Source organism: Bos javanicus, chromosome 9 (genome assembly GCF_032452875.1).
Source record: "Bos javanicus breed banteng chromosome 9, ARS-OSU_banteng_1.0, whole genome shotgun sequence".
Lineage (NCBI taxonomy): Eukaryota > Metazoa > Chordata > Mammalia > Artiodactyla > Bovidae > Bos > Bos javanicus.
In genome coordinates, this window is record NC_083876.1 from 28737080 (window position 1) to 28757756 (window position 20677).

The following is a 20677-nucleotide window of genomic DNA, read 5'->3' on the forward strand; positions in this document are numbered from 1 at the left end:
GGAACTGCCATTAAAGTCATTGGAATCAACTCATTGTCATTGTCAGGAACTACAATGTAATTGCATATGTTTGGTTAAATATAATAGACAAGTCTTTGAGTTTTGTTTTGTTACGTATTTTCATCTTCCCAAGCTCTTCTTGTAGCTCCTAAATTTGTTTGGTATTGGACTCCCCACTTTCTCTGGGTAACGTCCTACCTTGACCCTAGCTTGGAGAATGAGTGGCTAAAAAATCACAGTGCCTCGCCTTCATGATGTAAGAGATGGTTATGTGACCAAGACTTGACAGGCATGGTTGTCCACTGCCCCGGCCACAGGAAGTAGCAGAGGATGGGCAGAGCTACAGCTAGGTATTCAGTCTGCCCTCTAATAGCCCCAAATCAGCAAGTCCTGTCTTTTGGGGAGGTACTTAGTGGAATGATATGTACTCCTTGTGAAGGAACCTTGTGGTACTGGAATAGAAGTAAACTACAAACATAGACAAGTGATGCAAAAAAGAAAATCCTGAAGACCTCATTTAGATTCCTGGATTCAGTCTCCCTGAAACACAGAATAAATTTTTTATTTCCTTAAGTCAATTTGAATTGTGTTTTAAGAAACAGAAACATTTATGTAAATTATTAACATCAAATACCAACTATCCAAAATAATGGTAACATTTGAATAAATTTACAAGTAATATGTAAGCCTTTGGCAAGGCATAATTTTTACTTCCTCTGTGACTTTTAAATCTTTATAGGAATTGCTACATGAAAATTTCAGAGACTAACTACCCTTGCCTGATTCTTTCAAGGAGTGTATGTAGTTAGTTATGAAAAATTACTGAAAAGTGATTTTTGAGAGAAAAGAACCCAGAATACATAATTCATGAGCTGCTGAATTCATCTCCAAAAAATATGGAACTTACTGTATTTAGCATACAAAGAAAATTTCCCTGTATCTAAGAAAATTAGATCTTGACTTATTTATAGCAATAAACAATATCTAGGATTCCATGCATGTGATAGGAGATAAATTCTTAACTCTGTACCAATCAACAATTCTAGAGACAAACCTAGACAGAATTTTTTTTTTTTTTTTTTGGTGAACTCCCAGCTGAAGAGTGTAGAAGTTTATTACTAGCAATGTGCAAAAAGAATCAAAGAAAATTGTTTCTTGTGCTAACTGTGCACAAGTACTTATACCGTAAATAAATGATACTGCAAATAAAAACTTATCTATAGTGGTTTTGATTTGCATTTCTCTGATAATGAGTGATGTTGAGCATCTTTTCACGTGTTTGTTAGACATCTGTCTGTCTTCTTTAGAGAAATGTCTATTTAGCTCTTTGGCCCATTTTTTGATTGGGTCATTTATTTTTCTGGAGTTGCTTGTATATTTTTGAGATTAGTTGTTTGTCAGTTGCTTCATTTGCTATTATTTTCTCCCATTCTGAAGGCTGTCTTTTCACCTTGCTAATAGTTTCCTTTGATGTGCAGAAGCTTTTAAGGTTAATTAGGTCCCATTTGTTTATTTTTGCTTTTATTTCCAATATTCTGGGAGGTGGGTCATAGAGGATCCTGCTGTGATGTATGTCAGAGAGTGTTTTGCCTAATAGTTTCTGGTCTTACGTTTAGATCTCAGCCATTAAAAAGAATACATTTGAATCAGTTCTAATGAGGTGCATGAAACTGAAGCCTATTATACAGAGTGAAGTTAGCCAGAAGGAAAAACACCAATACAGTATACTAACACATATATATGGAATTTAGAAAGATGGTAACAATAACCCTGTGTACGAGACAGCAAAAGAGACAGTGATGTATAGAACAGTCTTGTGGACTCTGTAGGAGAGGGAGAGGGTGGGAAGATTTGAGAGAATGGCATTGAAACATGTAAAATATCATGTATGAAATGAGATGCCAGTCCAGGTTCGATGCACGATACTGGATGCTTGGGGCTAGAGCACTGGGACGACCCAGAGGGATGGTATGGGGAGGGAGGAGGGAGGAGGGTTCAGGATGGGGAACACATGTATACCTGTGGTGGATTCATTTTGATATTTGGCAAAACTAATACAATTATGTAAAGTTTAAAAATTAAATAAAATTAAAAAAATAATAAATAAATAAAAGTTTCTATAAGAAACATTTGAAGATGAAAAAAAAAAAAACTTATCTATAGAAAAAGGTTGAAATAGAGGAACAATCTTCTCTTCCCTTCCTCAGTATTACAATTCATTTTTATTAATAATCATTGAGCACCTAGTATGTGCTCCTGCTCCTGCTGCTGCTGCTAAGTCGCTTCAGTCGTGTCCGACTCTGTGCGCACCCACCGATGGCAGCCCACCAGACTCCCCCGTCCCTGGGATTCTCCAGGCAAGAACACTGGAGTGGGTTGCCATTTCCTTCTCCAGTGCAGGAAAGTGAAAAGTGAAAGTGAAGTCGCTCAGTCCTGTCCGACTCTTAGCGACCCCCTGGACTACAGCCTACCAGGCTCCTCTGTCCATGGGATTTTCCAGGCAAGAGTACTGGAGTGGGGTGCCACTGCCTTCTCCGTAGTATGTGCTAGATACTGAATATAAAAACGGACATGAGGTAGCCTCTGCTACCTAGGAATTCAAAGCCTGTTGAGAATTCTCTTCCATGCGGCCACCAGGGGCTACTCTCTAGTTGCAGTACGCAGGCTTCTCATTGCAGTGACTTATGCTGCAGAGCACAGGTTCAGTAGTTGTGGCACACGGGCTTAGTTCCTCCACAGCATGTGGAATCTCCCCAGACCAAGGATTGAACCCGTGTCCCCTGGCAGGCGGATTCTTAACCACTGGACCACTAGGGGAGTCCCAGCCCATGATCTTTCGTGAGTGGCTTATCTCATTTAGGAGTCTCTGACGTTACCTCTAGTGCACAGCTCTGGTGGCCCTCTGCTGCCCCCTCTTGGTTCTACACAACATTTTCTCAGGAACTGGGAAAAATGGCTTTAAAGCCTCTGAATAAAAGTTTCAAATGCTTCAGAAATACCTGTGTAAACAAAGCACACTTGGTGGGTCTTCGCTTCCAGTGATGTAATAAAATGACAAAGGATTTTCAGGACTCATAATCCTCACATACAGCAAAAGGAAATTTGACAACTGTAAGAACAAAATACTTTTACTAAGTAGTTCTCAGCTCAAAGCTTAACTTCAGCTCAAAGTTTTCTAGATTAAAAATAGTTAAGGTATACACAGTGTACATTTTCCCAATAATAATTTCTGAGTCATGAACAGCTTTGAAATCAGATGAAGACTAGAGTCCAGAAGAACGCATGTTCAGAATATATCTACCAGGATTCTGTAACGTGAACCAATTTCAAGGAAAGACTGGTTGCCTCAGCTGTGGGAGGTGCTATCTTAAGCTGACCTTCAGCTGTCAAGCCCTGCAGGAAGCCTTGGCCTTCCTGTCCCCATTCCCCTTCTAGAGCCCCATGCCAACAACTGATCGATGCCAGGATATAAATGTCTGGTCATGTTAGTCCCACTCAGTCACGTCTAAAGGGTCAGTCTCCATCCAAATCTCTCCTAAGGAGTCAGCTGAGGCTGCAGCTGGGCCTCTGCCCGTTCTCGTTTCCTTCTCCTCCTTCCTGCAGGTGTTGATCCCAAGACATAACATCCTCATGCTAAACCTCAGGTCAGAGTCTTCTTGGGGAACCCAGCATGTGACAAGTATGAACATGACTGCATAACGTATTTCCCCTCTTCTCGTGGGAATTATTCAAAACGTACAAGAAGCTTTTATAAGTTCACACACTATTTTTGGAGAACTTGGAAACATGTTTAACTTCCATACTCCATTTTATTTCAAGATAAAATTTGACTCTGTATAGAATAAAACTACTACTTGGAACTGAGATTCTAAGTCAAAGATAAATATTACAGACTCAACAATTTATTTTTAAAAGAAATAGCTGTTCTACTTTCTTAGACAAAACAATTGGCTTTATATAAAAGCTATTATATTTTTTGGTTGGCAAAATAATGCACACACAACTCTCTCAAGCATTATAATGCCTGCTTTTTATGAAGCCAACATTCTGACTTTAAATACAAAAGAAAGGTCAAGCTGTGAAAGTCAAGAGAATTTATGACATTGTTCCCTAATGAGTGCCTACAGAAAAGGGTATTACTGAGGAAGTAATGAAAAGCTCTTAAAGAATCAAAAATCAATCTGTATGCAACTAACATTGGCTGCAGGCATTTTTGCAAGTGGGAGTAAATGCACTAGAAAATTTTTATACTTATTTGTACGTAAATACCAATTTGAAAATTGTGCGTTTTGGGAGCAACAACTGACACACAAGGTGAGCCTATAATGATGGAGTTATTTGCAATCACACTATAGGTGACGTGTTTTACTTTTTATTTACTTACATTCACAATTATCCTCTATTCCGTTCAGTTTGGGGTTTTTTTTTTTTTTTTTTTTTTACCTCTGTCTTCGACAACTTGAAAGCATCTCATGATTTCAATCATCTCATGAAAGTATGATTAAGCAACCATACTTTCTTCAAGACTTGCTTCCTTCACCACATCTCTTTAGTTCCAATTTTCTGAGTCAAGACTGATACCTTCTGAAATAGAGGATGGTTTGAATGCTGTGAACCTTTAAATTGGCTTAATATTTCTAAAAGCTGAGAGGAAAAATTTTTAAATTCTTCACGGCTACAAGGATTTTCTTAGTTAAAATTCATGGGATCTCACATCCCCGGCTTTCTAAATGTTACAATTTGTAGCAACTCAAATTTCTGGCTTTCTCAAATAAATTTTAAAATAAATGATAGCTTCAAGTTTTGTTTCCAAGACAGTCACTTGTTCTACTCATTTATGTACAGAGAGGTCATATGTTTTCAGGCCCCATTCATTAGACAAGTTTTGTTGAGATATTTTATTATAATGTGCCAACACTTACTACTCTTTATATCACTGAGGATAAACAAAATAGAAAATGAAATTTTGATTTGTGAGCTGGAATTGAATTTAATACTGGTTTTTTCATTGTAGGGGAGCAAAACTTGCCACCCTCAAATATCTCTTGCGCTTTCAGAGTATTTCTAGCTAGAAATTATCAGGGTCCCAAAGACTCAGGAAGAAACTTTGCCCTTCCCCCTGACTGTCTAAAGAATTTAGGTAGAGGGCCAGTTAGGCGAATAGAGTTATCACCTGAGATGTCTGCAATGAATGTGGACTAGGAGTGGTGGGGGGAAACATCGAGATCAGAGGCGACTCTAGGTCCCAGTTTCTGGGTGGAACAGCAAACATGTGTTTGCCAAATATTTGCTTTGTCATCTCCAAGTGAATTGCCTTCCTCCCCTTTGAAGTCCCAAACCACCTCCCCTAACATCCTCCTTTGTCTTTCACTGAAGATGGTATTTAAGGTGAGGGTTTCAATCATTTGGCAAGTCACCTAGTTTTTCTAGGTTTCTCCTACGTGTACATGTTATTAAATTTTTGTTTGATTTTTCTCCAGTTAATCTGTCTCATGTTAATTTAATTATTAGATCAGCCCCAAAAACCTTGGAGGGTAGAGAAAAATTTCTTCCTTCTCAAGAACATTAAAGCCCTTCTATTTTTACTGGAATTTGGGGGGATGGGATAGGAAGTGGGAAGAAAACTCTTACTACATTTTCTCAAATAGATAATGTCATGATTATTTTTCTTTAAATTTGTTAACATTATAATATTTAATAATAGCTCTTTATTTAGCACTGTCAACATACTTGCTTGATTTGTTTTCACAGAAAATAATAATCAATCCAGGGAAAAAATAAACATGATTTCCAGATATTGATGTCTTAGATTATTTCCAAGAAAATAATTTTGAAAAACATCAGAAACGTTTAGACTCCTATTTTCATCTCAGGATTAAGAAAAGTCAAAAGGGGACCCTAATTAAGTTCTTAGTGTCATCAAATCCACCTTCACTTATTTCCCCCTGTCTTCAAATTCACTCTTAAATTCACTCATTTGTATTTATTGAATGTATATTATATGTAGAGGCATGACGAGTAATATCAGAGCATATAAAAAATAATGTATAACTTTATGTAATTTATACTATAGTAGACCATTCAAGCGGGGAAACAGAACTAAAAGGAATAGTCAATTTCATTAGCTTTGTAATTCAATAATTAGTTCAACAAACATTTACTTAAGCATACCTACTATGTAAAGGGCATGTTTTCATTTTGCAAATACAGTAAACTGCATAGGTATTGTGTGATTAAATGCTGGGTATAACGTTTGGGTTTCTTTACCACTAGAGCCATGGCTTCCCAGGTGGCACTAGTGTTAAAGAACCCGCCTGCCAATGCAGGAGGTGCCAGAGACATGCATTCCATCCCTGGGTGGAGAAAATCCCCTGGAGGAGGGCATGGCAACCCGCTCCAGTATTCTTGCCTGGAGAATCCCATGAACAGAGGAGCCTGGTGGGCTACAGTCCATAGGGTTGCAAAGAGTTGGACGCAGCTGAAGCGACTTAGTATGCACGCACATCATGTTTGGGACATGGTGACGACTACTCATTACTTAAATAGGCTGAATAATGGACCCTCCAAAGAAGGTCACATTCTAATTTCCAGAAACTATGAGTATGGTACCTAACAAGGCAAAGGGAATTTTCTAGGTATGATTAAGTTTATAATCTGGAAATAGGAAATTAGCCTAGATTATGCAGCTGGGCGCAATGTAGTCACAAGAATTTTTACAAAATAAAGGAAGTGGCAGAAGAGTCAGAGACATAATTATGACAACACAGCAGCATTAGAAGTGCTGAGAGGTTGTATGTCAAGGGATATGGACAACCTCCAGAGGTTAGAAAAGGCAAGGGAATAGATTCATTCCAGAAAGAATACAGCCCTACCACCATCTTGATTTTAGCTCAGTGAGAACTATTTTGGACTTCTGACCTTAAAAATATAAGATAACAAATTTGTGTTATTGCCTTTACACCAATAAGTTTGTGGTAGTTTGTCACAGCAAAATAATACAGAACTTTCTTGAGCATTTATGGTGTGCCACTACACACGTTAGATGTATTATATCATTTAATCTCCGTAAGAGCCCTATAAAGTAAATATTAATACTATAATTTTCTGTCTCTCACAAATAAGGGAACCAAGGAAAAATTATTTAAGCAGTTTGCTCAAGAGGCTGAATTCTTTTTTTGACATTTTATTTCTTTTTAATTGAAGGATAATTGCTTTACAATATTGTGTTGGTTTCTGTCATACGTCAACATGAATCGGCCAAAGGTATACATATTTCCCCTCCCTTTTGAACCTCCCTCCAATCTCCCACCCCATCCTGCCCCTCTGTGTATGTGAAAATTGCTCAGTCATGTCCGACTCTTTGCAACCCCATGGACTCTACAGTCCATGGAATTCTCCAGGCCAGAATACTGGAGTGGGTAGCTGTTTCGTTCTCCAGGGAATCTTCCCAACTCAGGGATTGAACCCAGGTCTCCCGCACTGCAGGGAGATTCTTTACCAGCTGAGTCACCAGGGAAGCGTATCCCACCCCTCTAGGTTTTTAAAGGCCCGGTTTAAACTCCCTGAGTCACACAGCAAATTCCCACCAGCGACCTATTCTGCATATGGTAATGTGTATGTCTCTATGCTGCTCTCTCCATGTGTCCTGCCCTCTTCTTCCCCATCTGTGTCTGCAAGTCTGTCCTCTGAGTCTGCATCTCCATTGCTGCCCTGCAAATAGACTCATCAATACCATCTTTCTAAATTCCATATGTGTGTGTTAGTATATGATATTTGTTTTTCTCTTTCTAACTTACTACACTCCATATAGTAGGTTCTAGGTTCATCCACCTCATTAGAACGGACTCAAATGCATTCCTTTTTATGGCTGAGTAGTATTCCATTGTATATGTACCACAGCTTCTTTATCCATTCATCTGCTGATGGATATGTAGGTTGTTCCCATGTCGTAGCTGTTGTAAGTAGTGCTGCAGTGAACACTGGGGCACATGTACCTTTTTCAATTATGGTTTTCTCGGGATATATGCCCACCAGTGGAATTGTTAGGTCATGTGGTAGTTTTATTCCTGGTTTAAGGAATCTCTATACTTTCCTTCATAGTGGCTGTATCAGTTTACATTCCCACCAGCAGTGCAAGAGGGTTCCCTTTTCTCTACAGCCTCTTAATCATAATTAGATTTCCTCATGATCAAGCAAAGTAATGTATATACATGAAGCAGGATACCAACCTATTAGCAATTTTATTATTGAAGTGTTTTGCCACATGCTCATAGTTTCCTTGGATTTTACTTTTACCTTGATGAAAATTCTGGAAGTGTACAATACTACAGATTTGAGTGATTGCTTGAATTTCATGATAAACATAGTGGCTTCTGTGTATTCTTGATGGCTATATTCCATTTCTAATATTTTCCATTTATTTCACTGTAGGAATTTGATGAAATATCTGCCACTGTCTCTGTCTCTCTCAGAAATGGACTGAGACCTCCAACTACCACCGTACTGAAATGATAGTTGAACAGCTTAAGGTAGAGTGGTTTACTTAAACAAGGCTACTTGAGGTCAGTAGAGCATGTATTGTTTATAAATAACATAGAAGTTATTGGAGAAGTATAATAAAGGTATCAGTTTTATGTCTCAGAAGCCTTAACTATTTCTTTATTAAAAACTCAATCTTCCTCTATGAGTAAAATATAGAAAAATATTCCATACATATATATTGGTAGACTTCTGTGAGAGTTGGTCCATAAAAAAGGTTGAGCACTGAGGAAATGATGCTTTCAAATTATGAGGCTGGAGAAGACTCTTGAGAGTTCCTTGGGCTGCAAGGAGATCAAATCAGTCAATTCTAAAGGAAATCAACCCTGAATATTCCATGGAAGGACTGTTGCTGAAGCTGAAGCTCCAATACTTTGGCCACCCGATGCAAGGAGCCAATTCATTGGAAAACACTCTGGTGCTGGGAAAGATTGAAGGCAAAAGAAGATGGGAGCAGAGAATGAGATGGCTAGATAGCATCACCGACTCAATGGACATGGATTTGAACAAACTCTGGGAGATATGGAGGACAGAGGAGCCTGGCATGCTGCATCCATGGGGACACAAATCGTCAGACACGTCTTAGTGACTGAACAGCAACAACAACAATACTTATTCAGACATTACATAAAACACGTTTATCTTCTATTTTCACACATGGATGGAGATTAAAAAATGGCAACTTTAAACATATTAGAACTTCTTATTTTATAAGTAATTATTATGCAACATAATTTTGATTATTTCTATCAGTAAGTATATATGTAATTAGTTTTGTTATATCTTTTATTTCCTTGAACAATAAAATGTGTTCTTTTATATTTACTTTTTACAGTAAATGAAGTGCAGTCTTCAGTCTATGTAGTACTACCTTTTTCTCAAAACAAAGCAAAAAAATTATTTTAAAGAAATATCATATGATACTCTTTTTTATGTGCCAGCTTTTGTTTTCAAAAGGTTTATGGAACAGTTGAACAACCAAACTCAATAGACTGTTGTTCATGCACAACTGAGGAAAATATACATCAAATTTATATTGCTGAATGTGAGAGATACATTTCCCAAGGGGTTAAAAGTGAAACACTACCATTAAGATACATGATTCTGTATTATATGAAAGTATATTTGCCTTTATGGTTTTACTAAAAAGCTGACTTTTCCAGGTATTTATTAAAGAAAGAATAATAGAATGTCTTTCTTATATTACAGAATGAGACTTGTCAACTAAGATTCATTGCAATAATTGTCACTGATGAGGATGTAAAACACAGAAATAGCACTCAGTTCAGTTCAGTCGGTCAGTTGTGTCCAACTCTGCAACCCCATGGACCGCAGGATGCCAGACCTCTCTGTCCATTACTAACTCCTGGAGTCTACCCAAACTCATGTCCGTTGAGTCGGTGTTGCCATCCAACCACCTCATCCTCTGTTGTCCCCTCCTCCTCCTGCCCTCAATCTTTCCTAGCATCAGGATCTTTTCAAATGAGTCAGCTCTTCACATCAGCTGGCCAAAGTATTGGAGTTTCAACTTCAACATCAGTCCTTACAATGAACACCCAGGACTGATTTCCTTTAGGATGGACTGGTTGGATCTCCTTGCAGTCCAAGGGACTCTCAGGAGTCTTCTCCAACAAAACAGTTCAAAAGCATCAATTCTTCAGTGCTCAGCTTTCTTTATAGTCCAACCCTCATATCCATACATGACTACTGGACAAACCATAGCCTTGACAGATGGACCTTTGTTGGCAAAGTCATGTCTCTGCTTTTTAGTATGCTGTCTAGGTTGGTAATAACTTTCTTTCCAAGGAGTAAGAGTCTTTTAATTTCATGGCTGCAGTCACCATCTGCAGTGATCTTGGAGCCCAAAAAATAGTCTGCCACTGTTTCCCCATCTATTTGTCGTCAAGTGATGGGACCAGATGCCATGATCTTCGTCTTCTGAATGTTGATCTTTAAGGCAACTTTTTCACTCTCCTCTTTCACTTTTATCAAGAGGCTCTTTAGTTCTTCTTCACTTTCTGCCATAAGGGTGGTATCATCTGCATATCTGAAGTTACTGATATTTCTCCCAGCAATCTTGATTCCAGCTTGTGCTTCATCCAGCCCAGCATTTCTCATGATGTACTCTGCATATAAGTTAAATAAGCAGGGTGACAGTATACAGCCTTGACGTACTCCTTTCCCGATCTGGAACCAGCCTGTTGTTCAATGTCTAGTTCTAACTATTGATTCCTGACCTGCATACAGATTTCTCAAGAGGCAGGTCAGGTGGCCTGGTATTCCCATCTTTTTCAGAATTTTCCACAGTTTATTGTGATCCACACAGTCAAAGGCTTTGGCATGGTCAATAAAGCAGAAATAGATGTTTTTCTGGAACTCTCTTGCTTTTTCCATGATCCAGCGGATGTTGGCAATTTGATCTCTGGTTCCTCTGCCTTTTCAAAATCCAGCTTGAACATAAGGAAGTTCATGGTTCACATATTGCTGAAGCCTGGCTTGGAGAATTTTGAGCATTACTTTGCTAGCATGTGAGATGACTGCAATTGTGCGGTAGTTTGAACATTCTTTGACATTTCCTTTCTTTGGGATTGGAATGAAAATTGACCTTTTCCAGTCCTGTGCCCACTGCTGAGTTTTCCAAATTTGCTGGCATATTGAGTGCAGCACTTTCACAGCATCATCTTTTAGGATTTGAAATAGCTCAACTGGAATTCCATCACCTCCATTAGCTTTGTTCGTAGTGATGCTTCCTAAGTCCCACTTGACTTCACATTCCAGGATGTCTGGCTCTAGGTCAGTGATCACACCATCGTGATTATCTAGGTTGTGAAGATCTTTTCTGTACAGTTCTGTGTATTCTTGCCACCTCTTCTTGATATCTTCTGCTTCTGTTAGGTCCATACCATTTCTGTCCTTTATTGAGCCCATCTTTGCATGAAATGTTCCCTTGGTATCTTTAATTTTCTTGAAGAGATCTCTAGTCTTTCCCATTCTATTGTTTTCCTCTTTTTCTTTGCACTGATCACTGAGGAAGACTTTCTTATCTCTCCTTGCTATCCTTTGGAACTCTGCATTCAGATGTTTTTATCTTTCCTTTTCTCTTTTGCTTTTCGCTTCTGTTCTGTTCACAGCTATTTGTAAGGCCTCCTCAGACAGCCATTTTGCTTTTTTGCATTTCTTTTTCTTGGGGGTGATCTTGATCCCTGTCTCCTGTACAATGTCACAAACCTCTGTCCATAGTTCATCAGGCACTCTATTTATCAGATCTATTCCTTAAATCTATTTCTCACTTACATTGTATAGTTGTAAGGGATTTGATTTAGGTCATACATGAATGGTCTAGTGGTGTTCACCACTTTCTTCTATTTATGTCTGAATTTGGCAATAAGGAGTTGATGATCTGAGCCACAGTCAGCTCCCGGTCTTCTTTGTGCTGACTGTATAGAGCTTCTCCATCTTTGGCTGCAAAGAATATAATCAGTCTGATTTTGGTGTTGGCCATCTGGTGATGTCCATGTGCAGAGACTTCTCTTGTGTTGTTGGAAGAGGGTGTTTGCTATGACCAGTGCATTCTCTTGGCAAAACTCTATTAGCCTTTGCCCTGCTTCATTCTGTACTCCAAGGCCAAATTTGCCTATTTTTCCAGGTGTTTCTTGACTTCCTACTTTTAAATTCCAGTCCCCTATAATGAAAAGGACATCTTTTTTGGGTGTTAGTTCTAAAAGGTCTTGTAAATAATGCATTTACTTATTTATTCAATTACCTTTATTTGATTGCCTATCAAAGGGTTTCTAGCCTGATGATACAAAAATTCTGAGACATAGTCACTGTCTTCAAGAAGTTTAGAATGGTCTGGGAGGTTAATAAAATACCACAGACAAACAATGCAATGGGGTAAAGGCACTCATCATATTGAATATTAGGAATCAGTCAAGCAAAGATAGGAAGGCTGTCAGGGAAATTTCACACAGGAGATGCACCTAAAGTGAGTTTTAGAGGATGAATTGGTACCAGCTAGATACAGGCATTTATGGGAATGGTGCTGGGAACATATACATGAGCAAAGACAAGAAGATAAGGAAGTCCATGGCATCCTGGGTCAACTCCAAACAGCATGAAGTGATTGAAACATAAAATGAAGTGCAAGTTACAGTGTTGGGCTTCCAGTTGCAAGACAGAAATAGAAGTTGACATTTCCCCCATTTTATTCCTGTAAGTCATCCAAACAGAATGAGTAGAAAGAAAAAATTATATAATCTCATTTTTAGCCAATCAAAGAAGAGTTAAATCCTAGATGAAACTGGAGGAAAGGCTGACATAAATTATTAGAAATGAAATGAGTGCATTTCCCTTGCTTTTTCTATGGCAATGCCTTTAACTGTGTGAATCACAACAAACTGTGGACAATTCTTAAAGAGATGGGAATATCAGACCACCTTATCTGTCTCCTGAGAAACCTGTATGCAGGACAAGAAGCAACAGTTAGACCTGGACATGGAACAACGGGCTGGTTCAAAATTGAGAAAGCAGTTCGTCAAGGCTGTATATTGTCACCCTGTTTATTTAACTTATACACAGAGTACATCATGCAAAACGCCAGGGTGGATGAGTTACAAGCTGGAATCAAGACTGCAGGGAGAAATAACAATAACCTCAGATATGTAGATGATACCACCCTAGTGGTAGAAAGTGAAGAGGAACTACAGAACCTCTTGATGAGGATGAAAGAAGAGAGTAAAAAAGCAGGCTTAAAAGTCAACATTCAAAAAACTAAGATCATGGCATCCAGATCCCTCACTTCATGACAAATAGATGGGGAAAAACTGGAAACAGTGACAGATTTCATTTTCTTGGTCTCTGGAATCACTGTGGACAGTGACTGCAGTAACAAAATTAAAAGCTTGTTCCTTGGAAGAAAAGCTATGACAAGCCTAGAAAGCACATTAAAAAAGCAGAGACATCACTTTGCTGACAAAGATCCATATGGTCAAAGATATGATTTTTCCAGTAGTCAGGTATGGATGTGAGAGTTGAGCCATAAAGAAGGGCTGAGCACTGAAGAATTGATGCTACTGAATTGTGGTGCTGGAGAAAACTCTTGAGAGTCCCTTGGACTGCAAGGAGATCAAACCAATCATAAAGAAAATCAACCTTGAATATTCATTGGAAGGATTGATGCTGAAGGTGAAACTCCAGTACTTTGGCCACCGGATGCAAAGAGCCGATTCATTGGAAAAGACCCTAATGCTGGGAAAGATTGAGGGCAGGAGAAGGGAGTGACAGAGGATGGGATGGTTGGATGGCGTCATCGACACAATGGATTTAGTTTGAGCAAACTCTGGGAGACAGTGGAAAACAGGGGAACCTGGCGTGCTGCAGTCCATGGGGTCACATAGATCAGACATAATTTAGCGACTGAACAACACAAGAGTACATTTATGAGGAAAGCAAGAGGGTTTGCCTTGGTTGTAGGTTCCCAAAAGAACCAGCAAAATCTACTTCTCAATGAGAGAGAGCGCACTTGGAGAATTTATGTTTTCACCTAAATTCTTTATTTACAATTGTTAAAACTACTAGTAGGCAACTACAATTAGTAGGTTACAATGCTTTTTTTGGACCTAATTTGGGTTCAAAAAGCAGAGGTAGAATTAACTGAAGTATTCATTTAGGAAGGAAGAAATCTATCGTAGCAGAAGAAAGAGAAAATATTAAAAAATAGAAACTTAGGTGGAGTGGTAAGAAAGGGGAACAATTTCCCTGGCTAAGGAAAAATGAAATAAAAATGACATCTCCCCTTACCTGCCAAAAAAAAATTACTAGGTCAAAAGAAAACTTTCAGATAGATAGAACATGGTCCTGGATATTTCTCCACATGAATGTCCTTTAATTACCAAGTCTAAGAGAAAACTCATCATTTAAAGATGAGAAATTTAAATAGTATGAGAATAGGATCTATAGAAGATATTATAAAGAATAATGAGGAAAGAAATAAGAAAAGCAAGTGTCAGATGATGATCAGGGACCAGAAAAAACAATATGGTAAGCAAATAAAAATAGTTAGTCATGACCTTAAACAAGCAAATCAACTCCTATGAAGCATTAGAATAAGTGAAAATAAACTTAAGAACTTAGTGAAGAGATAAGGAAACAGTGGGAAAAGAAGAATTGTGAATTAGCAGAGTTCAGACGCTAAGTGAAAGAAACCAAACAAAATAAAATAGAAATGCAGTTGACCCTTGGACAACACAGGTTTGAACTGTGCAGGTTGAATTATATGCAGATACTTTTCAACAGTAAATATAGAGTACTACATATTCCATCAATAGAAGAATCTATGAATGTGGAGGAACAGCACATATGGAAGACCAACTATAAGTTTTGCACAAATTAACCCTTGCATTGTTCAAGGATCAACTGAAAAGAGTTCAAAAGGATACAAAAGAAGATAATATGTATGAAAGATAGGCAAAAGAGAGCCAGTATGTAAATAATTGATGTTTCAATAAAAAAATAATTAAAATAATTAAAGATACAATTCAAGACAATTTTCCTCTTTAAAAAAGCTTTAAATTTATTCAAGAAAGTGTTTCCTATACTTCAGGGAAACTTGACTCAGAGTGTTCAATACAAAGACATATCCTAGTAGAGTTACTGGACTCGAAATAGGTAAGATTGGCAGCTAATTTGGAAGTGAAGCTAGCGTTTAAGCTCTAGCAGCCTTACTTCAGGTTTAAGCATGTCTTTAAAACATTTTCCTCAACTGTCATTCAATCTAAGGTTTTTCTGTATGAAGATCCAATCTTTTAGATTCCATTTGTAAGAGGTACTTAGAGTATAATTTTCATGTTTTATTAATACTGTGTTAACTGATTCTGTTAATGTTTCTCTCTTACCAAAGACTACCATTTGAAACTGCTATCTGATCATATGCCTGATGAAAGCATACCATAGAGAAAGGAGTAAGTACCCTTTAATATACAGCTGGATGAGTACTGCTGGGAAAGGTAAATGCATACAGCATTTATAGTAAGGGTACTGGCAGAGAAACTAGGTGGAGAGAGCTCTGATCTCAGCCCAATAGCCCCTTAAAGGATTACCCTCTAGATCAGCTCCTTAGATGATCCCAAGAAAGACTGAACTCTACTACACGGTATAAGTAAGACAGGCCTCAATTGAGGCAGGAAATTCCGTTTGAGAGATGTCAATGGAAGATGGCTTCTGGTTGACTCACATACTTAGCTTCCTCTGACACCAGATCTTTAAAGTAGATAGGGCTGTTTCTGGAGAAAGAAAGATCTATGAGCAATATGGCAGAGCTGGTGGAAGCGAGGTCAAGCTATACCAGAAACAAGTTTGGGAAAGTTTGAAGGAAACAATAGAACAAACGACACAGCTCAATGCTACCAATAGCTAAACCTTGGATTTTTGCAGGTAATGCAGGATGGGTTCCATATACGAAGACCTTGATACTAGGAAATGCGAGGATACTTTATGAAGAAATTAAGACCTTACCAGTGAGTTACTTGGTTGGGTACAACTTGGCAGGAAAGTGCTGAAGGGTGTTCACACTTCTAATCATTTCTGAAGTTAAAGCAAATCTTCGAGAGAGTAAAGACTATGAGGAAATAACGTACCCAAAGTCCTTGATCATTCAGCATAAAGAGAACAAGAAGAGGTCAGCTTTTTAATCAACTATACTCCAATATAAAATAAAAAGTTAAGAAAAAGATCAGCTTTATATAAGAATTTGCAAAAGTATTACATGGGGTAACAGAGAACACAGGTAGTGGAGTGAGGTGCAGAGAGCTGGGGTGAGAATCAACAAGCGCTGTCTGGGATAACTTGAAATCAAGCTGCTTAAAATGTCAAGGACCTCCTGGGAGCACCCTATGGTTACAATTAACTCTGGAGGGGAGAAAGCTAAGGCCATAGAAAGTCAGATGTTAAGTTGGTCAAAACAGAATTATGGAATATTTGGAATACTTGAAAATCAAATATGGTGAGTTTCATACAAATAAAATAGCAATCTTCCAGATGTTCAACCTGGATTTAGAAAAGGTAGAGGAACCAGAGATCAAATTGCCAACATCTGTTGGATCACAGAAAAAGCAAGAGAGTTCCAGAGAAACATCTACTTCTGCTTTATTGACTAAAAGCCTTTGACTATGTGGATCAAAACAAACTGTGGAAAATTGTTAAAGAGATGGGAATACCAGACCACCTGCCCTGCCTCTTGAGAAATCTGTATGCAGGTCAAGAAGCAACAGTTAGAACTGGACTTGGAACAACGGACTGGTTCCAAATCGGTAAAGGAGTACATCAAGACTATGTATTGTTACCTTGCTTATTTAACTTATATGCAGAGTACATCATGAGAAATGTTGGGCTGGATGAAGCACAAGCTGGAATCAAGATTGCTGGGAGAAATATCAATAACCTCAGATATGCAGATGACACCACCTTTATGACAGAAAGCAAAGAACTAAAGAGCCTCTTGATGAAAGTGAAAGAGGAGAGTGAAAAAGTTGGCTTAAAACTCAACATTCAGAAAACTAAGATCATGGCATCTGGTCCCATCACTTAGTGGCAAATAGATGGGGAAACAGTGGAAACAGTGACAGACTTTATTTTTGGGGGCTCCAAAATCACTGTAGATGGTGACTGTAACCATGAAATTCAAAAACACTTGCTCCTTGGAAGGAAAGCTATGACCAACCTAGACAGCATATTAAAAAGCAGAGACATTACTTTGCCAACAAAGGTCCATCTAGTCAAAGCAATGGTTTTTTCCAGTAGTCATCTATGGATGTGAGAGTTGGACTGTAAGGAAAGCTGAGTGCCGAAGAATTGATGCTTTTGAAATGTTGGGTTGGAGAAGACATTGAGAGTCCCTTGGACTGTAAGGAGATCCAACCAGTCTATCCTAAAGGAAATCAGTCCTGAATATTCATTGGAAGGACTGATGTTGAAGCTGAAACTCCAATACTTTGGCCACCTCATGCGAAGAACTGAGTCACTGGAAAAGACCCTGATGCTGGGGAAGATTGAAGGCAGGAGGAAAAGGGGATGACAGAGGATGAGATGGTTGAATGGCATGACTGACTCAACGGACATGAGTTTGCCTAAGCTCCAGGAGTTGGTGGTGGACAGGGAGGCCTGTCCATGGAGGCCTGTGCTGCAGCCCATAGGGTCACAAAGAGTCGGACACGACTGAGTGACTGAACTGAAAATAGCAATATTAGGTCTTTCCAGTGGCTCAGTGGTAAAGAATTCCCCCTGTCAATGCAGGAGACTTGGTTTTGATCCCTGATCCAGGAAGATCCCATATACCTTGTAGCAACTAAGCCCATGTGTCACAACTATTGAGCTTGCACCCTAGAGCCTTGCGCCGCAAATACTGAAGTCTGAGCGACTTAGAGCCTTTGCACACAGAGAAGCCACCACAGTGAGAAGCCTGTGCACCACGGGCTACTAGAGGGCTGCCCCTGCTCTCCACAACTAGAGAAAAGCTCTCGCAGCAACGAAGAGCCAGCATCAAAAATAAATAGATAAATAAAATTATAAAAAAAAAAAAAAAGAATTGCTAAGGAAACATTCTCCCTGGAGGAGGAAATGGCAACCCACTCTGGTATTCTTGCCTGGAAAATTCCATGGACAGAGGAGCTTAGCTGGCTATAGTGCAGTGGATTGCAAAGAGTCAGACATGACTGAAGTGACTTAGCACACACAGCTCAGGGAAACACTCCATGCAAAACAATTAAAAAAAAGATTAGCAGTATGATAGCCAAAATACTTGAAAGAATTTAACATTTACCCTTCTTTCTAACAGATTTGATTTTTATACAAAATATCAGTTAGATGAAACAGATTCAACACCTGAAGTAAATACAGAAGCTTAAAACCACTTTATCTTGAAATATCTAAATAATTCATGCAAAGAAAAGTATGTTGGTTTGTTTGTTTAGCTTCGACTGGATCACCTGAATAACTGCCTCAGTTTTCTCTCTCAGCTTTAGATATGCAGTGTCCAGTAGAGGAGCTAGTGAACTTGTTACGTGGCTGATTTGAATTGAGATGTGCGGTAAGGGTATGTTATAAATCAGATTTAGAAGACTTATGAAAAATAATATAAAACATATTATTAATAGTTTTTCTTTTAATGTCATGTTGAAATGGTAATATTTTGGATATATTGAAAGTGAAAGTGTTAGTTGCTCAGTCGTGTCCAACTCTTTGTGACCCCATGGACTGTAGCCCACCAGGCTCTTCTGTCCATGGGATTCTCCCAGCAAGAATACTTGAGTGGCTGGACAGTTCCTTCTCCAGGTGATCCTCCCAACCCCAGAATTGAACCTGGGTCTCCTGCATTGCAGGCGGATTCTTTTACCCTCTGAGCCACCAGGGAAGCCCAGTCTATTGGGTTGAACTAAATTAATTTTATCTGTGTTTTTTCTTTTTAATGTGGCTATTAGAAAATTTTAAATTATAGATGTGCCTTATATTCCTATTGTAAAGCACTGATTTGGACATTACCTTAATAATATATTTAATACAGATTCAAAAATCTGATAAATGCTTAAACAGAAATAGTTAGCTTTTTTGTATAGCATAGTAAGTTACATTTTTGGTACATGAATGCTTGATTTTAATATTTTAATATATTTTCATTATATGTAACATTATATTTGATCAACTTTTATGTGATATCAGTAAATCTTAAACACATTTCGGCTAAGGGTTCTTGAGATGGTGAATGTTTTAGAAGTGCCATTAGCATTTCATCAAGGAATCATTCCCAATGTTTATAAAACAACATTTTAAACATTAGAAACATTTCATTCTCTACCTACTTCATTATTTTGATGGAGAATATTTGCTCTTTGTCTTTAAATGTACATATGTTCTATTTGAAATAAATATTATATTTGTGTAGTCATCTGCTTCACTGGTTTAAATATATCTGACTTTCTGTGAAAATTACTGGCTTAGATTTGGGGAAGGAAAAAGAAAGAAAATCTGTGTGGAAAGAAAATTGTTCATTTATATTTTTTAGTAGTAAGTTAATAATATAGGGGAGTGTGCCTTTAATATTATTATTACTATTATCATTTTAAATATCAAAATCACTAATAAAACCATATCTTTAATCAGGATATAGTCTCTTACAATTCTAAGTTTATGCTGACCCCTATTGGTTATTATGTCCTAATCTATTTCTGGCTTATTTTTATAGAACATATGGTAAAATATTTAAACCTGTTTACATTTAGAATTACAAGCATAAAATACTTTATAAGCCTTTCCTCTCCTTCTAGATGTAAAATTTTACTCATCCTTTAAGACAATTTATTTCAAGTGCCCAAGGTGTTTTAGCCATCAATAGTTTCAGTGTTGGTCTACTGAGGACAGGGGAACTAAACAGCATAATCCATAATTTACAGTGAAATATAATCCGATTATTTTCCTTTAAAAATCTATTTTCACAGTGTTCCATAGCTATAGCCCATTAAGAAATTATCTTTAAAGTTTATGCAGGAATATGTACAAAGGCAGGAAAACCTTGGGACCAAAGGTAAGTCTGACTTCAGTTAACCTTGGCAGAGGGACACTAATTCCAGGTTAAACTGGGAACTTTTAAAGTGATGTGCAAGATACCATACTATTTCCTTATGGGTATAGATGAGGAATTACAGGAGAGGGTAGAAGGCTATAGAGTGCTGGTTTCTGGACGTGGCCATCTCCAGCAACAAGTAGTGGGGGAAGACTTATCTGTGGATGACACTAAAAAATATAGAGTGGACCTTAGCAGCAGCAACCAGCCAAGATAACAGTGGAAATTGTCCTTTAGGTCATTCCTGATAATCTGCAACTGGAACTCTGTACATTCCATATGCTTCCTAAAATTGCCAGTCCCTGAATGAGATACTAAACCAATTTCTTCACAGTCTATGTTTTGCAGAGATAGTAAGAAAGGGAAAATCTCAACCTCTTAAGAGTTTCCACAGTGCTAATTTTCAGGGATCAAGAACTGCAGCAGCCCGGGAGTTGGTGCAGGGTAGTTCCCAAAGGGACAATGCCAGGAAACCCAGAATGTCAGCTCCATGTCGTTGTAATAATGAACCCTCAAGAAAGAGTAGTG

General features: G+C 38.2%; 1 long non-coding RNA gene across 1 annotated transcript in view; it reads right to left on the reverse strand.

The window, feature by feature from the left end:
• Positions 1-20677, reverse strand: part of LOC133253773 (uncharacterized) — a 68598-nt gene that overhangs the window by 42622 nt on the left and 5299 nt on the right. The window lies entirely within an intron of this gene.